At 38.9% G+C, this 8,498-nt stretch overlaps 1 protein-coding gene across 5 annotated transcripts in view; it reads right to left on the reverse strand.

Annotated features, from left to right (window-relative positions):
• Window positions 1–8,498, reverse strand: part of CDH8 (cadherin 8) — a 387,090-nt gene that overhangs the window by 126,577 nt on the left and 252,015 nt on the right. The gene's annotated exons all lie outside the window — the stretch shown is intronic.

The following is an 8,498-nucleotide window of genomic DNA, read 5'->3' on the forward strand; positions in this document are numbered from 1 at the left end:
AATCATGGAGGTGAAAGACCTAAACTCTGAAAACTAGAGAACATTGAAGAAATTGAAGATAGCACGAATGGAGAGAGATCCATGTTCATGGATTTTAACAACAAATATTGTGAAAATACCCATATTACCCAAAGCAATCTATAGATTTAATGCACAGCATTTTTCACAGAACCAGGACAAATAATCCTACAGTTTGTATCGAACTACACAAGACCCCAAATAGCCAAAGCAGTCTTGTAAAAGAACAAAATTGATGGTGTCACAATCCCCAATTTCAAGTTATACTACATAGTTGTAGTCATGAAAACCCTATGGTACTGGCACATAAACATGTTAGATTAATGGAACAGAATAGTGAACCCAGAAAAAAGCCTCACGAATCCATGGTCAATTCATCTTCGACAAGAGAGACAAGAATATGCCATAGGAAAATGACAGGCTCTTCAACAAACGATGGTGAAAAAACTGGACAGCAACATGCAAAAGAATGAAACCGGGGGACCACTTTCTTACACCATACACAAAAAGAAACTCCAAATAGATTAAGGACCTAAATGTGAGACCTGAAATCATAAAAATCCCAGAAGAGAGCATAGGCAGTAATTGCTCTGACATTGGCTATAGCAACATTTTTCTAGATATGTCACCCAAAGTAAACAAAAGCAAAAAATAAACTTTTGGGACATCAAAATAAAAAGCTTCTGCACAGCAAAGACAACAAGCAACAAAACTAAAAGCCATCCTATGGAATGGGGGAAGTTACTTACATAATATTCAAAAAAAATACATAAACATGTATATAGATTTATACACAACATAGAACTTAAGCAATTTAACACAAAAAACCCGCAAATGATCCAATTAAAAGATGGGCAGAAGACAGGCACAGATATTTTCCCAAAGAAAACATACAGATGGTCCACACTCATATGAAGAGGTACTCAACATCACTCATCATCAGGAAAATGCAAATCAAAACCACCATGATACCACCTCACACCTGTCAGAATGGCTAAAATAAACACAGTAACTGTTGGCGAGGATGTGGAGAAGAAGGAACCCCTTGCTATGTTGGTGAGGATGTAAACTGGTGCAGCCAGTGTGGAAAAGTATAGGGAGGTTCCTCAAAAAAATTAAAAATAGACCTACTCTACAATCCAGGAACTGCACTACGGGGTATTTCTACAAAAAACACACACTAATTCAAAGGGATACATGCACCTCTATGTTTATGGCAGCATTATTTACAATAGCCAAATTATGGAAGCAGCCCAAGTGCCCACATGATTTAGTTTTAACAAATTGAAGATTTAAGGAATGATCAAAGTGCATAAGAAATAGATCGGTAGGAGAAGGAAGGGAAGAATGAAGGGGGGGGTAAACAGAAGGGGAATGAACCATGATTGATAGATGGTGGACTCTGGGAACCAAACTGAGGGCTTCAGAGGGGAGGGGGATGGGGGATTGGGATAGGCCAGTGATGGGTGTTATACGCAAATAATGAATCATGGAACACTGCATCAAAAACTGGGGATGTAATGTATGGTGACTAATATAATAAAAATTATTTAAAAAATGCATTTCCAACAAGATTTCTAATTTTAGAAGGCTTCAAAATAAAACAATTCTGTCATATATGTGTCTTTGGCCACTGAAAAGGAGAATAGATCTGTATAAGCCTCTCTGTTGTAAACAGTCCTTAAAATTAAAGACCTCCTTTATTCGGAGACAGACATTATGAACTCTTAATATTAGTCTCGATTGGAAAGCTTTTGAAAATACAGATAATTGAAGGGAGAGAAATCAGAGAGGGAGACAAACCATGGGAGACTATAGACCCTGGGAAACAAATAGAAGGTTTCAGAGGAGAGGGGGGTGGGGTAATGGGGTAACAGGGTGATGGGGACTAAGGAGGGCACGTGTTGTGATGAGCTGGCTGTTATACGCAATTAATGAATCACTGAACACATCAAAAACTAATGATATACTAGACAGTGGCTAACTGAAAATAATAAAAATAAACATCTTTCCAAGAATAACAGTAAAAAAAAAAAAAAAAACAGATAAATGGCTCTCGTACTATAATACAGAATATAGTGGTGAGACCCAGGCACTTGTAAGCTTTGAAGAATTTCCTTGTGGTTATCTACTGTGTGATTCAATTTACATAACATTCTTGAAATGACAAAACTATAGAACTAGAGAGAAGATTCCTGATTGCCAGGAATCAGGGCTGGGGAGTGTGGCTTCGGAGGGAAGTGGTCTGGTTATAAAAGTACAGTAAGAGACATCCTTTCGGGCATGATGAACCTGTTCTGTATCTTGACTGTGGTGGTATATACATGAACTGACATGTATACATGGACAGGATTACAGACATACACATGCACACAGTACAAGTAAAACTGGTGCTATATGAATAAGTTCAGTAGACTATCAATGTGAATACCCCGGTTGTGATATCGTACTATAGTTCTAGATGTTACCATTAGAAGACATCGTACAAAGCGTACATAGGCACTCTTCACATTTTCTTCTTATAATTTCATGCCAATATATAATTATCTAAAATAAAAAAAATAGATCCATCATCTAAGATTGAAAAAAAGTACAATTTTCAAAACTATTAAGTTTTCACATAGGGGAGGAACTGGTGTAAGTCATTGATTTTTCACTTTACAGTCTACACTGCAGTGTAAGTATCACTTGGAGACTTATGAAAAATCCCAATTCTAAGCCTCCAATTCACACCCAATTTATCAGAGACTCTGAGCGTGGGGTCCAGCCATCTGGTGTGGGGCCCACAATCTGGGGTTCCATAACCTTTCCAGGTGTGTGTAATGCAAGCTGAACTTTGAGAAACCACTAATTTAGGGTTTTGTGGTAATTGTTAAATGTAGCTGAACAGAGGCTTGCTACTCAAAGTCAGTCCATTGAGCAGCAACATCAGCGTCACCTGGAAGCTTAGAAGAAATGCAGGATCTATACTACAGACTTAGAGAATCCAAATCTGCATTTGGGCAAGATCTCCCTGTAATTCAAAGACACATTAAAGCTTGAGAAGCAGTGACTGAGAGTATTTGCTGAGTAACTGTTACATGTAATTCCATCAAAAATGCAGCTCCATTTCTAGGAGAGTGAGACCATTTGGGCACCATCTTCCTGCCAGGGCAGGAATGTTAAACAAATTGTCCTCAATTACACATTGCCTAAGTAGCCCATCTAGGATTTGAGCTTGCCTAGGACATAAAAGGACAACAGGAAAGATCCCTCTGGTCTGGATCCCTCCAGAGCCTATATTCATAGGCAGTGTGCTAGACTGTCCAGTCTTTCTCCATGTGTTAGGCCAGCCCCTGTGGACCAATTCTGATTTCTGACCACTTACAACAGGGAATGTCATGAACTGCATACACTCAAGCCAGGGTCAGAATAGATATCATTATTCACTCAGACACCTCTGATTATATTACTATCCGAACAGTAAGCTCACAATAGGAACCTCAGATATACCACCCAGGAGTCTCTGGCTTCGGGACTCTGGAGTGTCTGCCTGTTCTGCTCCTCCACCCTAAGGTCTCCCATCGATCTTTCCATGAGCATCACAGGGTACAGACTCCAAGTCGACAGAGTACACTAGCTGTAAAATAATACTGTTGGGAGCTCGAGTTGAAAGGGAAATGTCTGATTGTCTCTGACTGGATTTCCTGCATATTTATCTTCCAAACTCCAATTCTGTGGAAGAGTGCAGGCAAGAACCAAGTGTTATCTGAATGCACAACTGACAGCGGAAAAAATCATTTACCATTTTTATGTCTAGGGTTTAACTTCAGGAAAATAGCAAAATTCATAGAGTAAATGGTTTGGGGATTTCCAGGGAAGGGGGGAGTTGCTTTTAATCCTTTTGCTGAATAAGAAGGGAGGCATGGCTGGAAAATGCTTCAAAGCTGTTAGAGAATAGATTAGGATTCTGTGTATTTTGAAGAATCCTCAGAAGTGAAATAAAAATAAGTTTGTATCTGTAAGAGCCAAACAAATAGCTAATAGAACAAGGTAGACCTTCATCAATCGCTAATAACAGCAACTATTGACCATCATTGATTAGTTCTTGATAGCTTCTGAAGATTCAAAAATGGATACATAATCATCACTGGGTGCTATATGAAACTACTGAATCGTTGAACACTACATCAAAAACTAATGATGTACTAGATGGTGGCTAACTGAACATAATAAAAAATAAAAACCAAATGAACTTTATTTGTCAGCTTCAATGGGCCAGGCGTGGGGCTAGGGGCTAAACAGGTGGCTTTTCTACTGTAGATCGCACAACCTACCTATGAAATTGGTATTAACGTTCACATTTTACAAAGAAGGAAACTGAAGCTCAAGAACATGGGATGACTTTTCCGCAGTCACAGGGCAAGTAGATGGCTGACAGAATTCAGACAAAAGCCTATCCGCCTGAAACTCCTTTGATGACAGAAGTGAGAAAAGGCAGTGAAAGGAGGTGGAATCCTTTGAGAAAGCAAGGAGATTTAGACTCAGAGCAGACTGCAACACAGCTTCAGTACTTCTCTTTCTCCCACAGATGGCTCTAAATGTGCTTCTCTTTGGAAACCTAAGAGTAATTACTACCATCTACATGAAAGTCGCTAACCATTCACATCCATTACTGACGCAGCGTAATAACTATTATACATGCCCATAAACGAGGCAGATTAATGTTGCCATACATTTCATTGTGTCTTAACACTGAAGTGTACCAGAGATTCTGTCCTCATGGTCTGTTGTTTCATGAACTGGGGCGGGGGGCGGGGGGGGGGAAGCAGAGGAAACTGACCCACTTAGGGTAAGGATAATAGGGGGCATGATGTAGACAGAGATGGACTAAATTCGTCCTCAGTTCTCACAGGCTCCTTTTAAAGTGTGGAAACAGTCCCCTTCCCTCTTCCACCTTCGTGCATAAATATAGATACAGATCTAAAGATGAATATATATACGAATACTCAACGTGATAAAACTTTAAATTACATGTGAATTAGCTAGTATTTGTGGTATTTTCAAAATAACACAGCAAGGATCAACATGGAGTAGTCTGGGAAAGGCTCTTGCTGCTGTCTTGGGAAAATTATTTTCTATGTCACTTTATTTTGTTTTCTACACTTGAAAACTGGGTCACATATTACTTGCCCTTTGCATACCTCAGAGAAAAAGCTGCAAGGATTAATGAAATATTTGTTAAGATTTGTAAACTGGGTAAATTAAGAGTTCATCACCATTATTCTACTAGATTCTTCAAATAAAATTTATAGTAGAACCATAACCCTTCAACCTTTGTGAATAAGGCAGATGTGAGAAAGTAACAATGATGTAATTTCTCAAGAAGTCTTTGTTGTTTAAGTCAAGTGCTTCAATCAAATCTCTAAATCTAAAAAATACCAGAGAAACGGAATCTCAGAAAAAAAAAATGAACACAGCTGAGAACTGAGAAACCGAGAAAGGTATGATCTTCCAATGCTGCAGGCTGACGCACCATTTGGCATCTAACCCTCAGGTGAGATTACAGTCATTAGATCGATGATTCTAGTGACTTACTAAATGGACAATTAGAGTATGGTTCTCCTCGAATTCACTGAATTAGTTGAGATCTTCATGCAGCTTTCCCCCCACATCTGTTGCTTGGCTACATATGGGTAAAATGCCAGTTGATTTAATTTTTCACTTCTCCTTCCAGATGTTTTGGCATCACATAGTTATAGGCGTATAATTGTTTAAAAATGCAAGATTAATGCAAGAGAGTTCTACTGTTTTCTGCCTTGCAGGCTTTAACCATAGTAATAAAGGAAGTAACTTAATTGTTTTAAAATATGAACTGGGATCTGAAATTCACATCTCTTGTGACCCAGTATTTCAACAACAGACCTGTATAAATTTTAAAAAATTAGTTTTATTTCCTGGAACAACTGCAGGCTGATTCCACATGAAATTAGAGAAATGAGAGACTCCAAGTCCAGACTATATATCCAGACTCCTGAAAGCTGCAAGGAGTCCATGCGATCTTGACTTGGAAAGAGTCTATTGATATAGACAGACTTGATGGACCTGTTATGTACCTAAGTTGACAACTCAGTGACCTTGACGAAATCATTTCTCTATGGCTCGATTTCATAAATTGACGATACTATAACCTATTTACTTCATAGTCTCTTATCTCCATATTATATGTAAAGAAACTGTACTAAAAAAGTTATTTGTCTGTGTAAGTTACTTATTTAGAGAAGCCTCAGGCCAAACTTATCTTGGCACTTTTAAGTACAGGACTCATCCCTTTGAACTGCAAAGCATACGCAACTCCAGAAATGCATTTGTGTACTTCGAAAAGACAATCTGCAGAAAGAGGAGAGAGGATGGGCACTCTGCAAGGAGCAAGTCAGCAGGCATCTGCTTCCCTTGTGGGCAATAGAGGCCTGCACATTCTCAATTCTATTTCTTCTGAAATGCTGACACTGTTCAAGGTATTCACCGGGATGATTACTGCATGATTCGTTAAGTGTCTTTGACGCTATTCGTACAGTTCCTAGGTAAAACAACTACTCCACAAATTTGATGGTAATACATTGTGTGATCAGCAGATGCTAGTATTATAACCATAGTTTGTATTACTAGAATTGATCTGGTGAGTATCTGTTCTTGCAAAATGAGTATTAGTGGAACGCTCTCTAATTCTGAATTCATGAAGTCTTAGGACTGCCGAATGACTGCACTGTCTAGCTCAATGATCTTGAGGAAACAACCTAAGCTTTCTGACCTTCAGCTACATCACCTAAGATGCAGGATATTATTACCAGCCCTGGCCTATTTTCCTTTGAGTTTTCGATGTAGTAAAGAATAAAGAATCCATTTATGAAATATATAATAGTAATGTAAGGAATTCCTATTACTAGCAGAAATGACATCTGGAGGCCAAAGTTATTTTTATCTGGCAAAGGCTTCAATTTTTGACTAAGATTTCTAAAATATCATTCACCTTGCTAGGTTCACGGAGATTTAGGGTTTTGTCCTCAGCTTTGCAGAAACAGGAACTTTAGTCTATCCGCAGCACATCCCTGAAGTGAATATTGCTTCCGCACAGACATGCAGCACCCAAACTCTTAGGAGACACTTGCTTAACAGGAAAGCTACTATATTCATTTACAATGAAAAATTAAATGTCTGCCCAAGGTCTTACAGTGTAACATAGTTAAGGCAGATGTTATGTCGTCAGACAAATGTAGGTTCGAAGTTGGCTCTACCAAGCACTAGTTGTGAAGTCCTGAAAGCTTAGAGATGTACAGTACCTGTCTATTTGTTCTTATTCACACAATGTCGTTAATATGCACGACCACAGAGGCAAGTTTTGTAGAGTACAGGGGCAACTCTAGTCAAAATGATTGTGCTATGCGCTGAGAAAATCTCAGGAAATGATGGGGTGGCAGTTATGAGGATGGTGTTGAGGATGAGGATGATGATCTGGGTCAGCGTATTTTATTGAACAATAGACTCACAGAAAAAGGAGGCTTAAAAAACATGGAGAGCCCTGTGGTAGGTGTAAAATTTAATCTTGGTGGCCGGATGCTCTGATCATGTGTCTGTTTCCCAGAGACAGGACTGATCCCTGGAAGAACACTTCAGTCTTGGTCCCGAGACCAGGGCATCTGTCTCTGGCAGAACAGGATGAGCACCCACAGTCTCTGTGCCTATGACCCTCGCAATTCTCTACGCCTGCTCATACAGTTCTCGGAAACAGTAATAGCAGAGATTTAGGCACAGTCAAGTTTTGACCTGGCCTGAAACCATTTTGCCTCTTGAAAAGGCACCCTTATTTGATGAGTACCTAGAAATATAAATTATAATGTTAACCTATTTCCATCAGGACTGTCTTGATTTTCATTCTCCTCTTAACAANAAATCCTTCACCATGGTCAAGTAGGATTTATTCCCAGGATGCAAGAGTGGCTCAATATTTGCAAAAGAAATCAATGTGATACATGACATCAATAAGAGAATAAAACCCATATGATCATGTGTATAGACGCAGAAAAAGCAAGTGACAAAGTAAAACATCCATTCATGATAAAAACCCTCAGCAAAGTAGGCTTAGAGGGAATAGACCTCAAAATATTAAAGGTCATATATGTAAAATCCCCAGCTAACATCATCCTTGATGGAGAAAAACCGTGAGCTTTTCCCCCTGGGCCCAAGAACAAGACAAAGATGTTCACTCTGACCACTTCCATTCAACATAGTACTAGAAGTCCTAGCTGCAGCAATCAGACAACAAAAAGGGCATCTAAGTAAGGGAGAAGTAAGACGTTTATTATACCATATGATAGAACATTATATATAGTGAATCCTCAACACTGCACCAGAAAACTACTAGAATAAATGAATTCGTTAAGGTCCCAGCGTGCAACATCTATATATAGAAGCCCATAGCATTTCTATAAACTAACCTTGAA

The sequence above is a fragment of the Ailuropoda melanoleuca genome, chromosome 12, assembly GCF_002007445.2.
Source record: "Ailuropoda melanoleuca isolate Jingjing chromosome 12, ASM200744v2, whole genome shotgun sequence".
NCBI lineage: Eukaryota > Metazoa > Chordata > Mammalia > Carnivora > Ursidae > Ailuropoda > Ailuropoda melanoleuca.